We start from the raw sequence: 24,546 nt of genomic DNA, 5'->3' as shown, positions 1-24,546 counted from the left end.
CATAGGCTTATTGTAAGGGTTAAAAAAAATAATATAAAGAGAATCAGTAAAAGACTTTCTTTTTTCATTTGTAAATAAGGTGGGCTAATTAAATTTCACATCTCCAGAAATCGTCTAAAATAAAACTACAGAGATCTAAACAGATAACAAATAAAACTATCCACAGCTTATTCTTACAGTACAACTGGGAACAGATGAAAATACAATCTGAAGTTTTACCTGCAGGTAGATAAATAAAAATCTGAAGACAGCAGAATTGTCTCAGGGGCTCACATAAAAGTGGAGGGGCAGGCAAGACAGAAACAGAAGAAAAGAGAGTGCAACATGAGTGACAGGACACAGACAACGCAATAAGGTTCAAGCCCAGAGGTAGTGGTTTTCATCTTGACTCGGGAAAAGCTGAAAACAGGTCCATGATCTGTTCAGAACACTTGGCTATTGACAGTGAACATTAAGAGTTGGAAAGAGTGCAGCCTAGAAGCAGCAGTCTTGAGAAGACACTGTTCTGGGGAAGAGGTGACACCTCAGAAAGAAGGGTACCTATTGGACAGTAAGAGGAAAAGAAGGAAGTGGCAGAAAAGCTCTGAGGAAGTAAAACATTTTCCAAAAATTAGATGAAAATAGAAAAACCCCACATGCTTTATTAAAGAAACTACACTTTACTGTGGAAACAGGAAAAAATAGTGAAGAAAGAACTTGGTGCATTTCAGGAAGAAATTTAATAAACCTTACAAATACTCCCTCCACCAGCTTAGGAGCACCTGCTATTGGTTATTCAGCAAATTTATCAGACATCCTCATGAAGATAATAAGGATCCCAGAATCTATTTAAAGACATCATAAGAAGAAAACAGGAAATAAGTATCAATACTTTCCAGCAAATGAAACACACACACACACACACACACACACACACACACACACACGCGAATACTTGAGGCAGAGAATATAATGTGGCACAACATTACAATGTGAATTAAACAATCTAGTTGAAGGTATGAGAGAACATCGTGAATTAAAGATGATAAACTGAATAAAAATTTTTAAAATAATAGGGACTTCTGGTTTCAGGCCCAACATGTAAGAGCTTGGAAGTTATCATTCTTATCTTTAAAATAAGTGAAAGATGAACAAATTCAAAATATATGACTTTTCTTGGTCTCATTAAAGAACTGAAGTTAAGGGCAAACAGCCTCTCTGAAACCTGGAGAGACAAGTGAATCCATAGTCGGAGCTGAGATGAGGGAAGCTAGTCTCTCCAAATATTAAAATATGCTCATTAGTTAAAATAGTACAAATAACCTGTTTCTAATGTGATAAAGCAAACTCATTACAGAGTATCTAGTAAGTAAGTACTAAATTGTGAACAAAAACAAAATAAACAACTACTTGAAGGTTCTAGAGAGAGAACAAAGGCATGTAGGTTTTGGAGTGTAGTTAAACTTTGAAAAGAAGAATTGCTATTTTCTAATTTTATGAGAGTGTGAGATATAAAATATGAAATTCTCATTTTGTGACTTTGGCCAGAGGGTGAGCCACAATTGCAGAGCAGAGTAGGCAGCTATAACTCATAAAAAGATTTCCATCATTGTATAGGATGAGAAACAGGAGACAGAGCTAGGCAACAATGCATCTCAGAGAGTGAGGAGGAAAATCCTGTTGAAGAGAGAACCTAAGCCAGAAAACCCACATTTTCGGTATAAATTCTGCCTAAAGTTTTGTCTTACCCTTGAATCAAACATATGTAAGGCAGAAGCAAAGCAATGTAGTTCAGGCTTACAAAACTGACTTAAGATTTGAAAATGCTGCCTACCTAAGTCATAGATGGAATTTTTCGCCTGCTAAAACAAAACATCAACACCCTTTGGAGCAATGTAACAGCTTCACAATATAACATTCACAATGTTTAAGATACAATTCAAGTTTGCTTGATATATAAGGAACTATGCTAAAAGGAAAATAAGATTAATGGAATCCAAATCTGAGGTTACCTAGTTGTTGGAATTTTCAGTCAAGGACTTTAAAGCAGCTGTTATAATCATGCTTAATGAGCTTTAAAAAAAGTTCTTAATTAATGAAAATATAGGAGAAAAATAGGAAATATAAAAGAGAGACAAAGACATATTTTATAAATGTAAAGTATATAGTTGATATAAATAATTCACAGAATTAGCTTATTTGGACAATGGGGATGACAAAATAGTCAATAAAAATTGTTTAATCTGAAGTAAAAAGCAAAAAGTATGAAAAAAAAATAACAGTTCTAAAGGGACCTGTGCTAAAGGTCTATCATAGAGACAATGGTAGTCCCAGTTAGAGAGGAAAGAATGAAGCAGAAAAAATATTTGAAGATATAATGGCTGAAAAATTTCCAAATTTGGTGAAGGACATAAATTAACAGATTTAAGAATTTAGCAAACCTTGAAAAGAAAAAATACAAACAAACAAACAAACAAACAAACAAAACACCATGCCAAAGCACTCACAAAATGCTGCAAATCAAAGAAAAAGAAAAAAAAAATAGAACAAAAAACATGATACAGGGCAATATAATTTGAATATGTATTTCTCAATAGAAAATATTGAAGCTGAATCACAGTGAAACAACACCTTTAAAGTGCTGAGAAAGAAAAAATAGTCACCCAAAATTCTCTATCCTTTAAAAAATAAGGGTGAAATAGAATTTTCCAAATAAAGGAAAACATTGCAATCAGTCCTTCCTTATAAGAAATGATAAAGTAAAATTTTCAATCTAAAAAGAAATTATACCGTATGAAAAGTCAAATCTTCCAGAAAGAATTAAGAACACTTGAAATGACAAATATCAAGTTGAATATAGAAAGCTATGTGTTCTTAATTTATTTAAAATATATGTGACTGTATAAAACAAAAATAAAACATTTGCAAGTGAGGTTTATAACATATGAAAACTATCATAAAGGATGATGCCAGGGAGGGAAAGGAATAAATAAACTGATACAAAGTTGCAAAAGTTTTAAATTTTGAGTTAAATGGTAAAATATTAACTCTGTGTAGACTGTGATACAGTAAGTATGTGTATTGTAATCTGAGCAACTAACTAAAAATAGTACAAAAGGTATAGCTAATGATATAGATAATTAAAATGAAATTGTAAAACATACTTAATAATATAAAAGTTGATAAGATCTCCTTAATGTGAACACAGATCTCAGGATTCAGTGACCTGAGAGTCTGCATTTCTAATAAGCCCTTAGGTAATGGAAATTCTTTGAGTCTGTGGACTCAAATTGAATAACAAGGTTTTAGGCTGCAGGATTAACAACAACTCAATGAAATCTTAGTAGTTTAACATAATGAAATATTCCTACTTCTCATGTAGAGTTTAGACACTCTCCAGAGCAGTTCTCTTTCATTTGGTTACTCAGGGATCCAGGCTGCCTCTATTTCGCAGTCTTCTGTCTCAGTGGAGTTTCCAAAATTGCCATAAAAAATGAGATAGCTAGAGAATCAAGTAGGAGATTTTGTTAACTAAACTCAGAAGTGTCTAACTTATTATCACTTACAGTCCATTGCCCAAAGGTTGTGTGTATCAAATGGCCTCACTTAATACAAGGGAATGGGAAATGCCAAGAAATAAGAATGGAGCTGCATTAGTGAACACTAACTATCCCTTCCCATTCATTAATGCCACCTAAAGCAGTTGTTCCCATTCCTGGATCCACAAGATAATTTGTCAAAGAGTAATTAACCATTCTCCAAGCTCTACCGCTAACCAGTTCTGATTCAATGAGCTTATTATGGGATTTAGGAATTGCTATTTTATAAACATTATCCTGTTGAGTGGTTCTAATGTTTAGCCAGGGATTGATGACCGTTGATTTAACAGGTACACTCATGTCTAGCTCTTCTACCGAACTTCAACCTGACAAGCAGAAAGAGAAGAGAGGCACAAAATGAGGCAGGCTAATTTTCGGCATCTCTCTGCAGAGCCAGGGGTGACTGCAGATGTCCACACTTTCTTCAGAACTAGAGCAAGTAGGACATAACATATGCTCATCCAATTTCAAACTTGAGTATAGCCAGGCCTGGCCCAATTTTTTCATTTGGAAGTAATCAAAAGCATCATCACATTTTCAGTTTTTGTCATCTATATCAGTTAACTTGAGAAAACCAACCTAGTGATAATATTTCTAGGCATAGAAGATGTCTATGAACTAATACTCTGTTTTTAGAAAAAAAATTATATTTCTTGATTTCTCTGCTATGTATATTTTGAGATAAGCCAGATGCAGAAAGAAAAATACTGCATGATCTAATATATGTGTAATCTAAAAAATTAATACTCATAGAAACAGAGAATAGAATAGTGATTGCCAGGGGCTGGAGGGTGGGTGAAATGGAAAATGTTGGTCAAAGGATAAAGTTTTAGTTGCTCAGGATGCATAAGTTCTGGAGATCTAATGTATAGCATGGCGACTACAATTAATAATACTGTATTATATACTTGAAATTTGCTAAGAGTAAATCTTAAGTGTTCTCACAACACATACACCAAAACAAGTGTGAGGAGATGCAAATGTTAATTGGCTTGATTGTGGTAATTATTTGACAGTGTATACATATCTCAAAACATCATGTTGCATAGCTTAATATATATAATTTCTATTTGTCAACTATACCACATAAAGCTGGTAAAAATTTAATTATTATATCTTCTTACATTTTTTCAGAGTAAATTTTGCTACAACTTTAGTCTGCCATCAAAGTTTTTCAAAAGAGCTATATATTTAATAGATTGGCCTTTATAAAGAACATTTTTAAAGTTGGTTTTGAAGGACAAGTTGGATTTCATTCAGGGATAAATGTATGTTATTTTAAATGTACTTATTCCAGAACTTTGAACAGAAAAATCTCTTCCAGAAATAATTGTCATTATGTCAACTTATATAAGAAAGAATTGCCTCCATTAGTGAACCAGATCCACCACAGAACTGATCCTAAATCTCTTATCAGTGACAGGCCTGACCAAAATATACATTTCCCAGGCTTTCTGATTTAAGAGTTTTAAAATTCTCATCTGAAAATATGCCTGCAGATGGAAAGTTCATCCAAAATGGGAAGTTAACTTTTTTTAATTTTATTTTTTCAACCAGTATCTATTGAGAACCTACCATATGCTGGGTTGATGGTGCTAGAAGTTAAAAACAAACAAACAGCAACAACAAGACCCAGATGTGCTTTTTTAACTTCATATGTGTGATATATCACAAATTGTTGCTAGTGTATGAATTTTTTAAAAAAGCACTTTGATCGTATATATGTTTTACTGATTATAACACGATATGGCAAATATACACCTTGCCTCCGGCAACCATTCCTTGGAGTATTTTATATGAACGTAGAGGTAGTACTTTCCTGAATGTTTTAGGTTTTCAGTACTAACAGCTTCATGCTACCACATACTATAAAGTTTGATTATTGAACAGGACTTTCAACAGGACTTACTGAGCTAATCAGAAATCTGGATCACTGAGGGGTGTGTGTGTATTAAACCTCTAGGTTTGGGTGGGGACTTTGAAACCTCTAGCCTAGAAATAAGAGTAAAAGCAAAAGAGAACCTTCTTTTTTAAGTCTGAAACTCAGCTGCAAATCATCTAATCTATAATTGAATTAAGGAATTCCAGGATGGCTAGTGTACATAAATATCCGCCCAAAGTGAACTTACATCTATCTGGAGGACAGATATAACATTATATCAGCGTTCAAATTATTTTAAATTTTTTTTGTTTATATCTGGCACTCAATAAAAACTATCCGACCATATAAGAATGTAATTTTAGAAAGCAAGATAAATAAAAGATAGAAACAGAATCTGAAGAGATCCTGATAATAGTTATCAGATACCATCTAAAGTAACTATGCTTAATACATTTAAAAAAATAAAACACAAAATTGGGAATTTATGTATAGAATTGGAAACTATAAAAAAAGGAATAAAATGGCAATTCTAAAACTGAAATTTGAAAAAAAATTAAATATAATATTAAAAACTTGAAAGTTTAACAGTATATTAGACACAGCTAAAAAGACAATAAATAAGAATATATGTGTAAAGAGAACATCATGTATAATTTATTGTAATCTCCATTTTTCCTAATATTCCTTTAACTACTTAAGCAATAGTCCAGCAATGGTCCCCACCCTCAATTGGACAATGTTCTCAGTGTTCTCTCAGTGCCTCAGTAATTTTGAATTTGCCTCCATCAGTATTCTGCAGCCACCTCCTCAACCTTTCCCCTTTCAACAACTAACCCTGGAATACCATACTCCTTCCCCAGGACCCCAGCTGGTGTCAATACACCACTATCCCACTTTAGTCATTCAGTTACTAGTTGTTCAGCCATAACTGGGAAAAAAAAAAATTGGAGGTGGGGAGTAGTCTAGGTGACATACAACTTGCCTTTTGATCCTAACAATCAACAATATCAACAAAAACATATACTAAATATCACTATGTTCCAGGCACTGCTGTGGGTGCTTGGGGATAGATGCATCTGTGAAAGCAAAAAGCAAGCAAGCAAACAAACAAAAACCCAAAAGGTTAAAAATCTCTGTTCTCTAGTAGAGGGAGATGTAAAATAAACAATAGCTATAATAAATAAATAATTATATAATATTCCAGAATGTGAAATACATGACAGTGAATACATAGTGTTTTTTTTTTATTTATATTATAATCAAGCTGAGGTAAAATAGACATAATTTTTATTATTTCAACACTTTAAATCTTTTCAGACTAACTTTATGGCACAGTATATCGTGAATTTTTAAAATGTTCTTTCTGTACCTGGAAAAAGTGGGGTATTCTCTTCCATTAGGTTAGTTTTGCTAATAGCAATGCTTAAAATTTTTGTCTCTTTACTAATTTTGTGTCTGCTCAATTATTGACAAAAATATGTAAATTTGGTGCATTATGATTGTGCATTTGCCTTTTTTTTTTTTTTACTCCTGTTAAATTTTTCTTTACATTTAATTAGTCTATATGAGTTAGGTGCATGAAAAGTTGGAGTGTTTTCTCTTCCTGGCAAATTAAACTTTTTTTTTTTTTTTTACAATGGCCTTTATCTGTGGTTGTAATTTTTGCTATAAAGTCTTTTATTTGATATTTAATATAACAACACAAACTTTTTCGGGTTGACATTTGTATGAAATAATTTCTCTGGAACATTTCTTAGCTCCACATCATTCAGAGAGCTACAAGCAATGTGTCAGCTGGGGCTACAGTCTTCACAAGTTTCTACAAGGGACGTAAGCTTTCAAATCCTCATGTGGCCTCACAGACTGCTGGTCAGAGACATTAGTTTCTTGCCATATGGTTTTCTCCATTAGATCAGCTTGAAATATGGCATCTGAGCTGTCCTCTCTTGCTTGCTTGCTCTGAGGGAAGTCAGCTGCCATGCTGTGAGTTTTCTCAGAGGACTGAAGTCTTCTAAACTGCCACATGGGTGAGCTTGGAAATAAGCCTTATGACAACTGTATCCTTGGCCAGCAACTTGAATGCAGTCCTCTGAGAGACTCTGAGCTAGAGGCAGCCCACTAAATCATGCCAGGATTCCTGACATAATAACAGTTTATTGTTTTAAGCTGCTAAATTCTAGGGGTAATTTGTACTATGCAGAAATAGAAAAGTAGTACAACTACCAAATGTCAAGAAGACATTTCAATTTGTAGAAATCACATAGATTCTTTTCTTATAGAAACATTCTGACTCAAATCAATAGCATTTGTCCCTCCCTCTCCATTTTATTGATGCATAATTGACATACACCACTGTATAAGGGAGATGACAGCATAATGACGATATATATATTTATTGTGGAATGATGACCACAATATGTTTAGTTAATATCCATCACCTCATATAGCTACCGAAAAAAATAGTTTTCCCCATATGTTAAGAACTTTTAGGATTTACTTTTAGCAACTTTCAAACATATCACAAATAATTGCTAACTCTAGTGACCATGGTGTACATTACATCCCCAGGAGTTATTTATCTTATAACTGTAACTTTGTACCTTTTGACCACCTTCACCAAATTCCCCTACCTTGCTTTTTTAAACTGATTAAAACCAATATGGACATTTATTATATGGATACCTGAATATCATATAGATCTTAAGGGCTATTGCTTGGCCTAATAAGTGACTGGAGCAAAAACTAGACTCTTATTCATCACGATCATCTTTTCTATTTCTAAGCCATAGTGTCTCTGCTTCAGTCTTCAGTCCTGCCTCTCCACACAGGTACAGATACTTTTCTGCTTGTTATTAAGATTTTTCTATTATAGTGAATATTTCTGAATACATTTATATCATAAAATTCCTAATATTTTATGGGATTGTCCAATATGGTTTAAATTTAAAATCCAGGTGCTCAGAAGAGACTAATTAGAGTCTCTATGGGCCAATACAAATCTAGAGATGGCACCTGTATGGCTCAGTGTGATTACCACTCACCCCCTCACCCATGTGGAGTTCACACTACTGAGAAATATGGACGAAAGTCAGAGAGTGGTCAAGGTACCCATTTTGTTTCTGATAAAGCTAACTTTTATGAGTAGAACAGCATTGGCTTTTAAGATAGCTGCTGATCCCCCAAGCTTTCTGGTAATATCTATTAACCGATTCTGATAGTGAATCACAAAACAGAAAGAAGTTGGAAGTTGCTGAAAACCTGTCATTTGTATTGACCAGTAAGAAGCATAGTAGAATGGGAATGCGTCCCCTAAAAGCCTTTTGAAAGCTGAAAAATCATCAGCTGGTTTGACATGAGACTTCCTGAGTTGTTTTTTACAGGTACTGGGTGATGTTGAGGTAGTCCAGGAGTCACACTGTGAGAAACATTAGCCTAAAAAGAAGAGCAACTAAAGAGAAGAATCAGTAAAATTGCAGAGCAAGATAAAAGAAAATAAAATACATAATGTGGGTGATAGGAAAGAACAAGTAAATTTCTGTGTTAAGAAGTTTGTGTACATTTGATCTCACTTTGAGATATATAACTATTATTGTCTTTCAGAAGTTAGTCAAAATATTTCAAAATTCTGTCTTATTAAATTGTACAACATTCTCACGGTCAGCAAACTTTTTCTCTAAAGGCCAGAGAGTAAATATTTTAGACTTTGCAGGCCGTACAGTGTCTTTTGCAATCATACAATTCCGCCATTGTAGCACAAAAGTAGACATTGATGATATGTAAATGAATTGCATGGCCAGGTTCCAATAAAACTATTGACAGAATCAGGCAATGGGTCATATTTGGCCCATGAGCAGCAGGTCGCCAGTCTCTGATATCATTGGTTAGCAAGTATGGTCAGCTATTTGAGAAAGACAAGAAATATAATTGGATTTCTAAAGATTACATAGAAATTCAACAGGAAAATTTAAATCTCGGTTAAGTTGTAATGCAGCTTTTTAAAAATTGTAAAATATAAAGAAAATTTACAAATAAAAATCTCAAATAAAAGTCTATTTGGTAAGTTCTGAAAATCTAATATACAATAATGTAACTATAGTTAACAATACTGTATTGTATACCTGAGATTCACTGAGAGAGTAAATCTTAAGTGTTCCCATAAAAAGAAAAAAAGGAAAGAAAATAGCAACTATATGAAGTGATGTATATGCTTTAGTTTTGACTATTTCATAATGTATACTTATATCGAATCATCAAGTTGTATAACTTAAATGTATGCAATTTTAAATTATTGATTATACCTCAATAAAACTGGAGGGAAGAGGGGAGGGAGAGTCTACTTGATGAGTAGATTATGCTGAGCAAAGAACAACGGAAAAATAATAAGCTACTTATAGTCCTTGAAAGAAAAGATATTTCTTCAGAACAGCTTTATAGTAGTTACTAAGATTATAATATATGCTAAGAAAATCATAATAGAGGGGAAAATGATATTTTAACTTGTATCTAAAGAATATTAATAAGAAGTCTTACATCTGGAAAATGGGAAATGCTTTGAATATATAGAGGATATATCCATCCATTTCATAGACTCTAAAACATTGCTTACTTCTTAGGAAACAGTTTCTGATTGCAGGTTCAAATATATCATCAGTGCCCAAATGTCAAGGGTTAAGATGTGTTCAATGAAATGTGGTTAGTAAAATGTCATGTGGCAGAATTCCAATCATGAAATGCTACAGAAGGAGAGGTCATGGCAACCTGCAGTGTGAAAGAAAATGTCAGTAATGGAATGAAACAGTAAATAACACTATCCTGCTTGTTATCTAAATGGACACTTGGCAATTCATTTCATTTTCACTTGATTACTTTGCTTCCTCTCTCTTTATGATCTATGCACATATAAGTGCTCCCCCTTTGCTTGCTTGTTCTCTCTCCCCTCCCTGCACATTCTCTCTTCCCCACATACTTTTTAAGCAGGCACTGTTTTTAAAAGATAAAAAAAATCATATAAAAGAAAAAAAAAAACCCATAAAGTTCAAGGATAGCTAATTAACTCTGTTAAAATATAGTGAGCTTAAGATATTACAATATGATAGAAAACAGTCCTTGAGTCAGTTAAATTTTGGAAAATTACTCATAGCTATTCTACCTTTCAGCCTTAAGAAAAAGGCAATCTGAGCTCTAGTTTTCTGTTCTCTATAATTTTGGGCCATTTTTTTATGTTCTCTACTGCACTTTATCTTATTTGTGGTACTTTATAGTGTCTGTCACTATGGAATTGTGCTACCCACAAACACTGTGGTCAAAACACATCCAGTTTGCCAGGAATCAGGTTAGTTTTTTTGGAGATGGTAGTAGCTTTGGAAATATGTATTGTTCTTGAAGGTAGAGTAAATTAGTTAATCGGTTATCATCCAGTTAACCAGCCCAGTAACGTTATCCTTGTGTAATCTCCCTTCTAAATCTCGGCTGGCACCGAAATCTGTTTTAATTAATAAAGTGCCAGCTCTCGGCTAAAGCCTTAGGAAAACCCAGAAACTTTTGCCTTTGCACTTAACACTTTTGCACGTTAAAAGGAGCCAGCTGCCATATAAGAAGTCTAATTACCTTGACAACACTGTGCGCATGGTCAAGCTGATTATGCAAAGAGTCCACATGGTTAAGAATTGAGGTGCCCAATCAATAGCAAGAACAGAGGCCTTGGGTATATGACCCCAGTGGAAATGATGTTGACAGCCACCAGTCACTCAAGCTGCACCAGTTGGTCCCATGAAATGCAAAGATGATCTGAGTCATCCCCACCATCCTCTGTTCAAATTTCTGTCCCAGAGAATCATGAGCAAATAAAATAGTAGCTGTTTTAAGCCACTAAGTTTCAGGATGATTATGCTAGATGGGAGAGGGGTTAGGGGGCTGGATGAAAGAGGTGAATGTAAAGTACAGGGGGATGTAAAGTACACCATAGGGAATATAGTCAACAATATTGTAATAACTGTGCCAGGTTGGTACTAGACTAATCAGGGGGATCGCTTCCTAAATTATATAAATGTCTAACCATTATGCTGTACACCTGAAACTAATATAAAATAATGTTGACTGTCAACTAAAATTGAAAAAAAAAAAAAAACAGGCAATGGGATAAAAATTAAATTAAAAAAAAAAAAAGACATGTGTGACCTTGATTTATGTTTTGGTTAGCTCTGAGACAAGAAATTACCAGAGTTCTTTATTCCCTAAGGGGGAATTCATGGATAATAAAGTGCTGTTGTTGCTATTGGTTGGATGAGACAGCCAGACCATTTGCAATGGCTCAGGAGACTAAAATTGTGCAAATAGGGCTGATTGTTGTCCAATGCATCCAGTGCCAAGATACCTGACATCAGTGCTTCAGTGCCTGACCAAATGTGCTGATCGTAGTGCCCTGTCCATTATCAGAGACATCCTGGTTAAAGGATGGAAAGCAGCTGCTCTTCAGTGAGTTTCTTCATCTGTGATGGTGATAATGTCATTCACAAAATTTACACATTCCCTTTGCTGTTTATTCAGTTGTTCTCACAGGGCTTAGGTAGCCAGAGGAACTTGGAGAGGAGTTACGTCCCCTAGCACTCTGGTATTTAGAAGAAATTAAGGACAGGGGAGGATAACCCCTCCTACAGGTGGGATATGTCAGAAGGCCCAGGTTTGGCTCTATCCTATAGCAAGAAGCCTCAATAGTCATGCTGAGCATAAGGATTGCTGCTTCCATGACCCAAGACAAGACAGGCTGGTGGGTATGGAGGGTCAGAAATTTCATTATAATGGCATATAGCGTGGGGTCAAGGAGGGCAGTCTCTTGCTTCAGAAGCCTATGGGCAACTTACGACCATTATAGGTGGTCAAGAGATTCCAAAAGATATGGCAGGAGATTACTAAAGCCTCTGCAATAAAGGAGTCTGTAGGGACATTAATGGGAGTGCTTGTTTTACACAATGTGGATGGATTCTGGAGCCTTTTGTTGTAATCTACAGTAGCAAAAATATTTATCAGTTGTTGTTTGTATGGAGTCAGTAACTTCAATAACGTTGGGTATGGGAAACTTAAAGCATGAGACCAAGGCAACAAGTTGCAGTAATCTGCTGTGCGATTCCATTTTTTTTTCCAAGTACAAGAAGGAGCCAAATTAGACTATTAAATAGAGAAACAGTGAAAATAATCATTCTTCTCTAAATAGGTCTTTTAAATGTGGTTCAATCTTTGAAGCCCCCAATTCTAATTTACCTTGAGCTATATTAACTATTTCAACCAGAGAGAGCATTCATGTAGCACCATTTTGCCAAGCTAATTTGCAATTGCAAAGATTTAATTTAATTTTAATTTACTATTCATTAGGTCAAGGCATTTACACTTACTATAGAACGTTTTGGGGCAATAGGTGCTATGAATATGGGGAATTTAGCCAAGGACATAATTCCAGTGTCTAAAATGAGGCACATTTCCTCTACTCTATGTTCAATAACTTCTCTAAGATTAGAAGGGGTACCTTATTTCATTTTAGTGAGATTCCCGAGTGTAACTATAATCTGAGCCCCCATATTGTTTAAGGCCATGGTTTGCCAGTTTCGTGCATTTCAGCACATGTTAATCAAAAATCTATGCTGTAGAGGCACAAAAATCAATCAGCACTTTTTACTATTGCTGTGTAAATTATTCTAATAACTCTTAGATTTCCAACTGGGTCAAATTTTGGGCCTCTTTTCCGCTCATATTTTTGTATGTTTCCTTCCTCTATATCCAGCTTCCTTCCTTCCTTTTCTTTCTTTTTCTTTCTTTCTTTTCTTTTTTTTCTTTCCTGCTGTCTTTCATGTGTGCGTGTGTGTGTGTGTGTGCAGTTACTAGATACACTTCAGTAGGTTCTTCTTTACCCTGCTTATATCGTATGCTCCTTTCTTCAGAGAGCCTTAAATCAGTATCATCAAGATTAGGATAATGGTTGAATTAATCCTTGATTGTGGTACAGAAAAGCCAGCAGTATTTTCCCCTGTACTTCTGATAATAAACGTCTTTTTGGCAACAGAGACATAAATGTTACAGCAGCAGCAAAACCAAAGGCATTTTGTAGGATCCTAGTGAGCCACCTACCTAAGAGTGTGCGATTCAGCAATTCAAATTTTCGACTAATTACTGATATTCAAATTCTTCTTCCATGTGAATTACCACCCAATAAGCCCACATATATTTTTCCTTTCAACTCTCTACAGAATAAGGGCATACACCTGGATAAAACACACCCAGACACAATCGGTCACAGGAAAAGACTCATTCTCTGAATCTAGAGTCAGTTACAACAATTTATGCTGGAATTAAGACACGTGATTTAATCTAAGACAAACAGGTATCTGCTGAGACACATAACATAAGGGCCTGAATCTCATACTTCTTTCCCTAAAAGCCAATTAATTATTGAAACTTCTGACTTAGATTGGTTAAATCTGTAAGAGGCTCACTAGAACTCATCAAATGCAGCACAGAGTGCTGCTCAAAGTGCAGGCTAGCCAGCAAGCAGCAGCTCAAAATGCATTTTTGCTATTAGGCAGCAAAGCCAGTTAGCAAACCAAAAAGCGAGAGCCGCAGTGATGGTGGTCACCGTCCAGGCATTCCACTCTCAGAGCCAATTGTAGCCAGAGACCATAGATGAAACAGAATGGACCTCATGGAAATTTAGTTTGGGTGTCAAGTCTGAAGATCTCAGGCACACATCAAGAAGATATTAAAAAAAAAAAGGTGGTGGTGGTGGTTATTATTTACAGAATGACTTTCTGGGGAGAGAAGAGCAGATGTCCCAAGCAGGTCCAAAATGGCTTGTGAGTGAGAAGAGACTGGTTTGGGAACCTTTTGATAATTAGGGATGATAGGAGGCTTTTTCTGGTTGGAATCTCCTTCCAAAGGAAGGAGCACCTTGCTTTTTTATCAGAAAGGAAAGAAGAGAGGGGAGGTTTAAAAGCTCTCAGCAGTCACACGTCAAAAATGAAGTCAGACTTTATTATGGAGGCATTTTGGACACAATTCTTCATAGCAGATTGAACTGCCAAGGAAAATTATAGACTGTATGAGCTTGGGGATTTTAGATGACATGCTCTGGAAGATGCTACAGTGGATCACTGGTTCAACTCAGAGGACGACTGCGTATTTACAATACCTTCCAAAGAGAAAATAGGAGGATGAGAGCAAAACTTTAAATGACATCGTACCTTGAAAAACAAGTTTTTTGTTTCATTGATATTGAGGGATTTTAACAAGCCAACTTTATAAGATCATAACTTATGTGATTGACATTTACCACTGTATTCCACATGGAGAAGCACACATGGTACCTAGAGTAGTTCATGCCATAGGATGGGTACTATGCAAGCATTGGCTAATGAATATGTGAATTTTATGGAGTTTTAGACTTTAAAGACTATTTTCTCACAGTTTATCTCATCTGATATTTAAATGCCTTCTCTGAGATAGACACTGTTATCTACATTGTACAGGCAAGGGAACCAAAGTTCAGAAAAGATAATACTTTTGCTCAAATTCAGACAGCAGAACAGCCAGGGTTCAAGCTCAGTTGTTTCAAAAGTCTTGTGTGTTTCTTATCAAATTGCACTGTCCTTGCTAGGGTTAGAGATAGTAGATCTCTATATGGAAATAAATGAGATTATCTTTCAGAATACTTTTTGGTTCTTTCATTTTTCTGGTCCTCAAAATTACTTCATAGTTTAAAGGCCATTTCAATGAATGATGAAAAAAAATCCATTAGACACATCTGATTCGAATAGCACCTAGTTCCAGTGATCCACAAACTGTTGTTCAAACTCTTTATGTCTGGAGTCATTCTCATTTCTTCCACTATCAGATATGAAATTTATTTAACTCATATTAAAAACAAAGGTAGAATAAAACTGGTTAAATTATCAGATCATAGCTGAGCCAGGAGGACAAAATTAGGGGTCCATTTGGGAAAGATTCATTAAATACAAGTTTTATTCAGAGCCATGGATTGCTAAACACACATTTAAAAGTTCTTTGTACGACTCATTCATACAGAAATGATTCAGTGTTTTGTAGACACGAAGTCAGAGTCTGTTCTGAAAAAGTTGTATGTTGACAGTGAGGTTTTTTTTCTTTAATCCATAATCCTGGGGTTAGGCAATACTGATTATTAAAATGAACTCATGTATTTAGGTTGCTAAGAAATTGTCTTCAGCTCTTGATATTTGTTTTATGTGAGAGCATCATATCTTTTGAGTTGACCTGGGGAACTACATATAAATTTTGTCAGTCTAGTCAAATAGAGAATATCCAGAATTTTATCCTTTTGTCCATGAATCTTCTCTTCTCACTCAATTATCTTTCAACTCAATTTAGCTGGTCCAAACCGTTTTTTCATGCAATTCCCCTTCCCTTCTATCATAAGATATATTCCTTTACATCAAAGGTTATTTGCAGTTCATTTTCATCATCTTTTCTTCTAATAGTTTTTCCTTTTAATTACCAAATTATTATGTAGAAACATTCACAAGCCAACTTCACATTGATGTTACTATGCACTGAATTTATGACTAGTAGGTTATTCTCCCCTAGTCTACACACATCTGCTCATACCAGGTAAGCTGAATATTTACCAAGAGTCAAGTGATTTTCCCCCTAAATCTGTTTATGCCAGTTTTCTTTGCTATGGTAGTTTCCGAAGGTAGCTGTCATCATATTTCCCTCCCTGCATGAACACACATCTCATTGCTTTTAATATTGGAGTCTATTTCTGCTCCCCTTGACCTGAGTTAGCCCTGTGGCTTGTGTTGACCAACAAAATGTGGCAGACATGCTGCTGTGTTAGTTATAGATTGAACCTGAAGGGAACTAGCAGCACCTGCTTCCTCTCTCTTGAAAACCAGCTACCGCATAAGAAATCTGACTATTCTGAGGCCTCCATGCTGTAAGATATACCAAGATAGCCCTGTGGAGAGGTCACATGGAGAGAGATGCCCAGTCACTTCCTAGCTATTCCAGCCATCTTAGCAAAAGCATCAAACATGCCAGTTTCAGAAGATACTAGGTAAGATAAAAGAACCACCCAGCTGAGCACCGTTCTAATTGCAGAAGGGTAAAAAAAAAAAAAAAAAGTCTAATAGTTGTTGTAAGTCTCTAAGTTTTTGTTTGTTTGTTTGTTTTTATAGCAATAGGTAGCATAAGCTCTTGCTTATGTAAACCCATGAGGTTTGAATGTGACATGGATAAAAATAGTTATTTCTATAAAAGAAATGAAAGCTTTGAGAAATTCCAAAAAGGCTTAAAAATAGCTTAGAAATAGAAATGTTGCTATCAAAATATGTGATTGGGGGAGAAGACATAAAACCTAGAAATATTCTACATTCAGATTGCTTTGAAATATTTTGAAGCACATTTTTTATAGTTCTCACTTGCTTTGTCTTTGTTTACTTATCCTTGAATGTGAAATGTTCTAGTCAGAATTGTTTATCGCCACAATGGATATGTTCATCGAATCAGCCTCTATTGTCCATTTTGTTGCTGTAGAATATCCTTCTGTGATCCTGATAGCTAAGGAGCACATTTAAGAGTACAACGTAATAATAATAATAATAATAAACAGTACAACATAGTGACCACTTTTTCATTATTGTTAGCTATCCAACTAATATAACTCCAATAAGGTGTGATAAATATTACTTTTTTTGCTGTCATTGTGTATCTTATACACAAAAGAGTCTGAAGCAGTCTTTATTACTTAATCCAGATGAGCACACATAAGCAACATACTCTAACAGAGGACATTCTCGGAAACAAGGCTCCCACCTGTCTGTTCATGGTTTAGCTGAGTTTAAGACTTGTAACCATCACAAAATACAGTGAGAAAACAGGATATAATTGTGATTGCCTAATGAAATAACACCTATATAATAATGAAAAACTTGCGTTTTTCTAGTTAGTGAAATCTCAGCATCATTGAGCTGGGGAAACATGTGGAAGTTGAGTAAGTATTCCCTACCAGGCCCTTGTGCTGACACAGAAGCAAGGTGTGTAAAGATTAGCACTTTGCTTAGCTGTCAAAACCCGTCCACATCTCTAGTGTTGTAAATTCCTTCCAGTCTCTATCATACAGCTAAATATTATTCTTAGTTTTTAATATTATTGCATAGTTTATATTGGTATAGATATTGAATGAGAAGTTGGGAGGAGGGTTTATTTTAACTTGAAAGTCATTTAAATGTCTGTGAAAGAACTGTTCCCCAAAAAACAGCAGTGTGATTATTCTTCTTGCAAACTCTATAGGCATTTTACCCTACCTACTGAGTTCATACATATTCTCACTTGAAAAGTGCTAGAGAAATGTAATTATATTACTCACCAACATTATAATTCCCATATTGAGAACATTCTATTTTCTATTATGAGAATATTGTCTTCAACCATGTGACAAAAATAGTAACACGCTCCATTTTCCATGTGTTTCTACAAATTTCCCAGCCCTCTGCAGGGAAATTGTGGGGACATGTGATAAGTTCCAGCCAAAGAAAATAAAATATAAGTGGAAGTGTAATAGGTCATTTCTAGGCTGAAGAATGAAAAAGCTATCTGTGATTCTCCAGTTTTTTTATTCCTCTGCCCGGGTAAATGAAAAGGCCTTGAGTTACAGATGATTCAGCTATAAGACATAGAGCCTAGACCAGCTTACTTCCCTAACTGCATAGATGAAACAGAGCTACTTGTCCACCCATATAGAATATGTAGCATGAACAATTCATAAACTTCGCTGGGCTTATCTAATATTTTGGAACTGTTTTGTTACTTCAGCGTAACCTAGTCTACCCTGCTAATAAAACATACATAATAACAAAATAATTAATCAATTAGTTAATTTATCCAATATATAGTGAGCATACGTAGAGCCAAGTACTGTTGCAAGACACTAGGGTTAAGACAGCATGAAATGACATAATCTATATCCTCAGTGAGTTTATGGTCTAATGAGGAAAATGGGCAAACAAACCTTCAACAAGGAGCATCTAGGAAGCTCCCAGTATGTGCTACAATTATACTAAGTTACTTGGTGAAAAAAATGTGAATAAGGAATTTACAGTGTAATACAGTGTAATTTGGTGCAATAGAGAGACGGCAATAAATTATTATAATATAATATGGTAAGTATTCTAAGAAAGTCTGTATAAAATATTTGAAAGGTAAAGATGAAGAAATTAAGTATCTTGAGTATCGTGGAAGGCTTCGCAGAGTAGGTGACATTTGTTTAAATATTGAAAAGTGGATAAAACTTCACCTGCTGGAAAGTTTGATGTGGTAGTCATTAGCATTGCTCAACAAAAATACCTGGCTTTCTTCCTTGCATGGTAGGATTGCATTTAGGAATAGCCATGTGCTTTGGCCAATGAAATGTGAGTAGAATAGGTTACCAACACTTTCAGGTAAAAAAAAAAAAAATTAAGAGCCAGTGCACTATTTGGCATGGTCCTTCTCAATTCTGCTGTGATCATGAAAGTACAATTTTTGTTGACGTTTCCACCAACCTTGGTGTCAGAATGGCTATGATGAGATGAGCCTCATCAATCTACACTGCATGAGTGAAAAATAAATGTCTATTATTTTAAAACACTGATATGTGAAGGATCATTTGTTATGGCAATATAATCTAGCTGATACAATATATTCCAGGCTGAGAGAATAACTAGTGCAAAAAGACCTAGAGATAGGAAACAGTGAATTCAGTGGGGCTCAAGCTCAAGGTATCTAGGTGATAAAAATGATAAAAAAAAAAAAGTTGAGGTTAGATGGAACAAAGTGTGAATGGTCTTCTATTGCTATATTAAAGATCTTCTAGTTTATTCTCAAAGCAAGTAAAAGAATTCTGGGACAGTGTGGTCACGGTCTGAGCACATGTCTACCATCACTCATGTCCACCTAACCTTGTGCTAAGGTGAATCCTTTTTTAAAAGGCCCTTAAAAAAAGATTTTTACATGAATAGTTGTCCTGTTGAGGCTATTATTTTAAGTATGCTGATAAAGTCACACTGACAACTTTTTCTTTTGTATCATCCGAAGCAGAACCTTGTCAAAGTCTAGAATCTATAGTTCATCATTGCGACGATATCTTGTTTGGAGAATGTTAATACCTACTAAAAAGTAAAACTGAATTTATTTTTTTTTAGATTTGCTTGAGAGATGGAATAACATGTCGATTTTCTGTGGCAGTGGGAAAATGAAACTGTCACATCAATTACAAAAGCTGCTAAGTTGCCAGCAGGAAAAGCATTGATTCTCGGTGCGTTCAGATCTGTAATTTCAGATACCTTTGTCATCTTATTGAATGAAAAACTTTGAAAAGAAAATCACTCCTTCCGTTTACAACAATACCCATCATTGGAGTCTTTGAAAATAATTCTGGAACGAATAAGATGGAAGTTTATTTTTGAAACACCCTCGGTTGTTAATTTTTATTTCTAACTTAATTTCCATTCTTCCTTTCTTTGAGGCATCAGCTCACTAGATTTTTAGCAGGACCCAATATGACCACACAGTAGTTTGCAAGTTCATTTTAATATGCAGCTAAATAGAGTGATTCAGAATTGTGCACATCAATCTCAACAACAACAAAAAAGCATTTATTTCTATTAACAGTTTGAGTTCTGGGAATATTTTGTTTCTTGCCCCCTGCTGCCTCTACTAAAGTTATCTAGTTTCTTCATAAAGTAGAACTCGAGATATTTAGAAATCCTGAAATATCTTTGTTCTCTGTGGACCAGATCAAACTGTTCCAAAGTCAGCCCAAAGAGAGTCTTTGGGAACTAACAGGAGGGGGGATGGTTTATGGGGAGGAAGAAAGAAAGACACTATGGCTAGCAGGGATTGACAGCTCTTGTTTATCAAATATCTTTATGTGCCCTGCCAGCTACACATATGTATCTACAACAACTTCCCCTTATACCACTAGTAACCAGGTTTCAAGGGTTCTAATGAAAATCTGAAATGTTTAAGAGTTGCAGATTTGTTGTTTAGGAATTGTGACAGAAAATAACTATGTGTCCACCGTTATTCTTTCCTTTTCCTGAACACGGAGGAAGACTTATTTCCGAGCCTCCCTTGAAGTTATATATGACCGCATGACTGGATCCTGACTGATGGATTTTACACAGAAGTAATGTTTTCATTTAGAAGCCTGCCATAAAAAAAAAAAAAAAAATCTCCTGTGTGCTTGTCCACACTCTTTTCCTTCAATTTAGTGATGCAAATTCACTATTTGGTTGTAATGGTTATTACAGAGTGTAGGGAGCTAAAGCTCCCAAAATTCAAAGGAGTGCATGGATTATCTCGGGAGGCCTGCTTGCATATAAAAGGGAAAAAGCTGGTTCTGAGGAATTCCAGGAGGAAGAAGATTAAGATTAGAAACAAGAAGTACGAAGGGAGTTTCCATTGTACCTTGATCTTCAAGATGTTACTTTAACTATGTTATCTTGGGCTACACAAAGGAACAGAATATGTATAAAAAGGAGCCTAAGAAATAAACTTGGAGAGACAGTTGTGAGATCTGTTCTCCCTCCTGCACCCTGTCTTCTCTTTTTTCTCAGTCCCCGCACCCCCATTCAGGGACCTGGTTTGACTTGGTCAGCTGGTTTCCGACAACAGAGGCCATATATTTAGGATGGCAATGTTATAAAATGGAAGGAGCCTAGATTCTCGAGACTTCCTTGAAGGAGAACTAGCTAACTTGCAACAAATAGTGATGTGAGGAAGAAATAAATTTTTATTACGCTATGCCACTGAGATTTAATAGTTGTTTTTTCACAGTTGGCTGGCTTTTCTTGTTCTAATACAGAATACTTTTGGAAATTAGAAAAGATAAACTAGTCTATGGCCATGCCACTCTGAACAAGCCCGATCCTGTCTGATTTCAGAAGCTAAGCAGGGTTGGGCCTGGTTAGTACTTGGATGGGAGACCACCTAGGAAGAGTAGGTACTGTAGGCGTAAAAAAATAAAAATTAAAAATAAGGGACTGTAAACCGACAAGGTCTTTGCAATCAGTGAGGTCAATCAAGGGTTGCCTCACCTAAAAAAAGAAAAAAAAGAAAAAAGAAAAGAAAAGGTAAACTAATATGTTCCAAGTATGGAATAATATGGGTGAGGCAATAAAAAGCCCTACAACTAGGGTACTGTAGGGCTTCTGGACTCTAAAATGTCATTTAAAAATATCAATAGTTATACCTTATGACTTACATAAACTATAACCCCACATTCGTTGAACTAATATTTAAGATTACTTTCCAAAAGACTATGGTCACATCACTTTTCGTCTTAGCTTAAGAACAATGACAAAGCTGAAACATGTTTAATATACAAGAGCAGTATACAAATCCAACATGTAAAGGACTGTGACTTTTCCTGACTTGTACTAAAGAAATATTTTAAAAAGTTAATTTATTCAAGTAATGAAATGAAGAAATCAGTTCTGCTTTCAATTTCATTACAACCAAATAGTGAGTTTGCATCACTAAATGTAGATTCATTGTAGTGGAAATGGTTGGTAGTATTTCCACTTTTCAGTTTCAAGAGAGATTTTCATGCATTTCCAACATCTCAAATATTTACTCACCTAGAAAATCTGTCTTTTAGCTTTTTGTGTGTAACTTAGGTGCTTGAGAGCTTGACAATTGATTAAAGTAGCATGTTAGCATGATAAATTGATAATTTTGAATTGTTGGGATCAGTTTATGTGTATAGCCTTTTGATAAAGAGAAAAATAACCTTCTCATAATGTTATATTGGATCAATAAGAAATCCCGTTAAGCTGCTAAACATCACTTTTTTGACCTTTTGCTTCTGTAAGCTGTAATTAGAGTTTTTAAATTTTCTTCCTTCAAAGCCAAATTTTATCAGAGATACAAATGGTTAGTGATTAATTATTGAAAAATGTAGTGTTTCTGGCATTTTATTTCACAAACTGTCCCATGTGAAGGACATATTTAAAAAGCCAGTATTTTCTTCACCTTTAAAATTTTTAAGTGGATCTATGTATTGGCAAATTAAATCACTCTCACAGAATGAAAATGAAGTTTTTAAAATTAAGTTACTACACTAAGAAAGCTTAACTGTTGTGTCTCATGTATCTTTCAAGCTCATGTACTTGTAAGTAAGGGTTGTGCAATACAAAAAGCCTCAGTTTAGGAAGCTGAAACATAAATTTTATTCTGGCTTCTCATTAGTTTTGTGTGACCTTGAAAATATTTCGAGGACATCTAACATTTGGATGGTGCTTGAAAATTCTCACAGTATTTTTTCATATAGCTTATCCTGTATATGCACTAGTTAGAGTCACAATTTTAGTTTACTAGAGAGTCATCTGAAACTTCTGATTTTAGCGGAGAGCAGGTAGTGTCCCTGTTCAAGTAAAATGTGTCACCATGAAATTATATGACAGATCATACTCCCGAGTTACAGTATTTGTCCATAAACTGGGCAATAATACCCATATAATAAGTAATGTGTCACCTAGTTATAAAGTAAAAAACTCTTTTTTAAACATTCTAATTTCAATTGTTATCTTAAATAGAAAAACTGTGGCTAATTTCAAATGTTATGGTTTTTATCAGTTTAAAATTATTAATGAATAACTTATTAAACCAAGCTATGAAAGCCAAGCTTGCCTCACAGAAATCTATGGTGATTAAATTCAACCCTTGGAAAGATCTGATTACCAAAGAGATGAAATCTGGTTATACCTTTCCTAAAGTTAAATTTCACAAATAAAATATAGAGAAATCCACCTCAAAAAGTTCAGACTTGATTGCCTTACGTTCTCTTGAATGTAAGTTCCATTAGAATAGAGACCTTTCTGTCTTTTTAAAAACTGCATAGCCCTATTGCCTTAAATATAATAGATGTTCAATAAATATTTGTTAGATGAAACAAAGTATCTTCTGTTATCTTCCCTGAGAAATAAATCTTTCACTTCTATCACTGATTTCAAAGAAATAGAAAATTGGGTGAGTACAGGATATGAAGGAAAATGGGTATATTATAGTGCAACTTGGGGAGGGGGGTCACAAATGACTGTGTATCCACGTCTGTCCTCTAATATTTTGCTATTAAATGCCTGTCAATGAAGATGGTAATAGATAAAACTTAGTTTCTCTCTCACCATGACTTTGATATTAATAAGGGGCTATTGTAAATCTGAAATTCTTTACATCCTAATGACATGATAGGATGGGTCAATATTTTGACCAGGTTTTACTGGCTTACAAAAATGAAATTACTTATTTGAATATACACAAAATACAAAATCCTGGAACATTTTCTTATCACTATATTACTGATTTTCCTATGACTGAAAAATGAATTCAAGTTTATTTTTTCTTTCCCATTGCCTTCTTCTTAATGAAACTCTTAATATGTATGTAGCATGAAAAGAAAACTAATAAAGGGACAACAGAAAGGGTGGTTAGGAAGAATTTGAGTTTGGAGATTAAGAAAATATGCTCAGGAGCTCTGGGTTTGAATATCGTCTTGGCCTTATACAACCTGTAAGATCCTGGGAAAATAATTTCATTTCCGTAAGCCTGAGTTTCATCCTCTGTAAAAAGTAGATAATAATTGTCCACATCCCATAGGATTAAATGACCTAAGAAAAGAAATGCTCTTGGCCCAGCAAGAATAATAGCTATCACTATTTTAACAATAAATGTCATTCTCAAACCTTGACTTACAAGAGAAGGCTTTAGGTGAATTGCAAGTACTAAGTAACTAAAATGAACTCAATATTATCTGTGCGTTGAGATGACTCCTATTTGGGTCTGATTTGTACAAATAATCAAGGGTCAGCAAATAATGAACCTAAAATAGAAAGAATTGGAGCTATGCACAAACTGTCAAATGACAGCAAAGGCGGTGATTCTACAGTCTTTAGAAGAAGAGTAAAAGTATCTTGACCATCCAATGGTCAATTAATGTTCCATATGAACATCGATCTAATGGTAAATAGTATACACATCCTGTTCTTAGGGCCAAAGAACAGGACATTGAACTAGCAATAGGAGGTA

General features: G+C 34.9%; 1 pseudogene; it reads left to right on the top strand.

The window, feature by feature from the left end:
* Nucleotides 1–21,356: 21,356 nt before the first annotated feature.
* Nucleotides 21,357–21,475, top strand: LOC111742948 (annotated as a pseudogene).
* Nucleotides 21,476–24,546: the final 3,071 nt, after the last annotated feature.

Source organism: Pteropus vampyrus, unplaced genomic scaffold, assembly GCF_000151845.1.
Source record: "Pteropus vampyrus isolate Shadow unplaced genomic scaffold, Pvam_2.0 Scaffold4, whole genome shotgun sequence".
In the NCBI taxonomy this organism is placed as follows: Eukaryota; Metazoa; Chordata; class Mammalia; order Chiroptera; family Pteropodidae; genus Pteropus; species Pteropus vampyrus.
This window is presented reverse-complemented; position numbering and strand designations above follow the sequence as displayed.